General features: G+C 40.3%; 1 protein-coding gene across 1 annotated transcript in view; it reads left to right on the plus strand.

The window, feature by feature from the left end:
• Window positions 1–3,592, plus strand: part of FNDC3B (fibronectin type III domain containing 3B) — a 297,560-nt gene that overhangs the window by 250,578 nt on the left and 43,390 nt on the right. The gene's annotated exons all lie outside the window — the stretch shown is intronic.

The raw sequence follows: 3,592 nt of genomic DNA on the forward strand, positions 1-3,592 counted from the left end.
GGTGAGATGAAGGCTGTGACATGGATCAATTCAAGTCAGTTTGAGAGCATCTCAGGTTCAAGGTGTCTCCAGGAACTCAGGGATACCCTTGTTTTACCTGAAGAAATCATACTGTTTCCCATTTAGCACATTACCAAATGATTCCAGAAATATTATTTGTTTATTTTGTAATTTTGTATTGGACAGGGAATTTGTTGGGGTTTAAATTTATTTTTTACCATGGGTCAATAACAATTTTTGGTGTAACATAGGAATATTTCTTGTACCTAAGACAGGAAAAAAATTTAAATATTTTTTTTTCATCCCAAACACTAACAAGTTCAGCCTTTACACAAGTCACTACTTAGTCACAGTTCTATCGTCATCAAATTAAAATATTTATTTAAATAGCCAGATTCACGTACATAATGAATCCAGTGCAGAAAAAGAAAAAGAAAGAATGAGCACCAAACTTAACAATTACAATAATTAAAAATGAATTCACAATACTAAAAAAGTCACATAGAAATATAAATAATGTCCTGGAAAGCACAAGTTTCCTTTAAAAATTGACATAAAAACGTAATATAAGAAAAATATATTTCTAAGTAAAAGGTCAACTTTTAGTCTAGCTTTCCTGGAACTGAAGTACCACCTCACTGATTCTAAAGGTTGCAGAAGAGTTTCTGGAATGTGTGAGGAAGTCAGACCTTCAAGCATCTTTAACCTTTTTAAATAACAATAGCAGATGGATTTTCTGTAGTTTTCACAATCCATTTGGACAGACTACAGAGGAGAAGAAACAAGTTTTGCCAAGAAAGCAGCACAGGGTAAGTCCCTGAGGTCTCCAGATTTTTATACAAAGTTGTGCCTTTCTGTATTATTTTGCCCTGCTCCCCTGCCTCCCTTGCTTTGCACATCCCTGTTCCTTTGCTTTCCCAAGGTCCTGCCCCTAAAACCCACAGCCAGCATCCCCAGTGTAATTGGTACCCATCTCTTCCAACAAAACTCATTGTTCCCAAACCTCTGGCAAAACTGAGCCCCATTCTTCTCTCAGCTACTTATTTCCTCGAAGCAGAGATAAAAAAGGTTGGATGGGATTTTTTTGAGGTTTCTCATGACCCCCCCCCAAATACATCTGGTGCTTAATCTCTCCCCTTCCTCACATTTTGAAAACTGCTGCTCTGGCTAAACTGAATCAATGGTTCTTTGAGAAATTTGTTGTTTTCCAAGTGCTCAAAAAGAAGTTGGTTGACTGAAAAAAAAACCAAACCAACAAACCAACAACAAACCACTGTGGTTTGAGAAAGAACCCTTTGTGTAACAAAATATAAAAGAGATAAATGAAACCCCAGGATGCTTGCAAGCCATTTTACATTTTAAATCTTTACTTACATAAGTTCATACCCTGAAGCCAAGAAAAAGGTGCTGGACCCCAACTTCCCAGGACAACACTGGTCTCCTGGGGTTCCATCAGCTTTTCCAGCCTCCTTTTTGCCACAGGTATGTGATCCCTGCTCTCATGGAGGCGTCCTGGCAGGATTTATTTAATGATTTAATCTCCTGAAACCTTCTCCCTGTGGGTGGCACTGCTTGAGGAAACTATTTAAGTACAAAAGAAATGTTATACTCCTGGGCTACTGATGCCTGCTTAACTGGAAGGAACCAAGTTTCAGCTCCAGGTTACATTTTGCAGAACACAAAATAATGGGTGTTTCTATTTCAGAGCCTAAGACAAGCACTTTGAAGTTTAAATCTCAGACATATGAAGAATAATAATTATTTTGTCATCAGTTCTTTACTAATCTTTAGTGAGGATAAATGCACTTGGTTTGAAAAACCCAACAACTTAGCCATGTTTTTTAAGTGATTACTACCTAAAATGTGTCTACATTCTGTTCCTGGGACTCCAGGTTCACCAGAATAACCAAATTGCTTTATCAGTTTGTAATTCTGGATTTTCAAGTATATTAAAAAATGGGTAATGCAAGTCACTCCCAAATGCACAGGGATCCTCTTTTTATGTACTGAACATCTGGGTATTGATTATATATATTTTTAAACATTTAACTGAGAAGTGATGCATCTTATCACCTCTTAATCCCCTGTCCAAATAAATATAGTTCTCTTGTCTTTGCAGGAGCAACATTGCATGCAGACTTTTTTTGTTTTAAGATCTTGATGTTAAACGAAAATTAATGTGCAATCAATATCTTTTCCAGAAACAAGTAATAGTGACTCCTGTGCTGAAGAACTTGTTGCAAACCCAGGAGAATCCTGGCCCCTGGTTCCAGGTGTGGGGGAAGTCTGGCTGAAAAGGACTGGAAGGGCTAAAAAGAACTTTTTAAAAGTGTAGAGAAGGGAGAGAGCAGTGGAAAAGCCAGTGAAAGTTGGTCTGGCCTGGAGCTGCAAAATGATTGCCCAAGTGTCACTTAAAGGTGACAAAAGGACCCAAGGTAAGGGTGTATTTTGACTGCAAGTTATTATTGAAACCAGTCAATGTGAAATAAAGTAATTGTAGAGCTTGTGTAATAGTGTAGTAATTTGACACAAGTGTTAACATTGAAATGAGCTCCTTGTTGTCCAGGCTGTTATTCTGAAATCTTTTCATCAGGAAAATAATCCTGATTTCTGTGTACCTCATCAGCAAATCTATACCCACTTACACAGCACCCGTTATCATTTTCTTACACTTTTGCCTATTTTGGTTTTTTTCCAAATCATAAAAAGTCAATGAACTTTTACAGGTGCTGGATCAGTCATGAAAAAGTCTGAAATGAAAAAATAAAAATTGTTGTACCAAAAAAATTTGGGAGATCTAAGAACTCAGTTTGGAAGAAAACATTCTAGAAATAGAAAATATACATCTCATTGTATTTACATTGGGACATTTGCAGTGAAATAAATATTGTGCTAAATCAGGTTCCAGGATGCTGAGCCCCTACGACAGAATTTCTTTCTGTGCCAGTAGGATTTAATATCAGGTAAAATTAAAAATATAAGGACGATTTAAGCACTTGACATAATTTGTTTCGGGGCTGGTGCCGTGGAATCAGCTGGTAGATTTTCATCTTGTCAAGTCGTATTTTCCCGGCAGCTCCTGTTTCCTACTGAAAAGATTATTTTGAAACTCAATATAGAGATGCACACCGATATCCTTTTTTTACTTATTAGCAGCTTTACTGTTTTTGTGGTGAGATAGCGACTTTCTCCGGGTGCCCTGGGCTGCTGTGGAGGGCAATGAGCGCTCTGAGGGCTCTGAGGGCAGCGCCACTCCCGGCCCCACCCCGACTCCATCCGGGTCTTTCGGCGCGGCCGTTGGAAGCGTTCAAACTCCGCGGCAGCCAATCAGCGCAGAGAGTGTCCCTCCCGGCAGCCAATCGGCGCAGAGCTTGTCACCCCGCCCACTCAACAACCTGCGCTCCGTACCGCAACAAGCGCTGTGCGTCTGCCCAGGAAACCTCTCACAGCCAATGGGAGCTCGCTCCGCCTGAGTGGCAGGTGCACTGACCAATCGAAGAGGGACGAGGGCGCAAGGCTGGCCGAGAAGGAAGGGCAAGGGGGCGGGGCATCCCGCGGCCGTGGCGAATGAGAGGCAGGTTTACAGAGGGGC

The sequence above is a fragment of the Erithacus rubecula genome (assembly GCF_903797595.1).
Source record: "Erithacus rubecula genome assembly, chromosome: 11".
Classification (NCBI taxonomy): Eukaryota; Metazoa; Chordata; class Aves; order Passeriformes; family Muscicapidae; genus Erithacus; species Erithacus rubecula.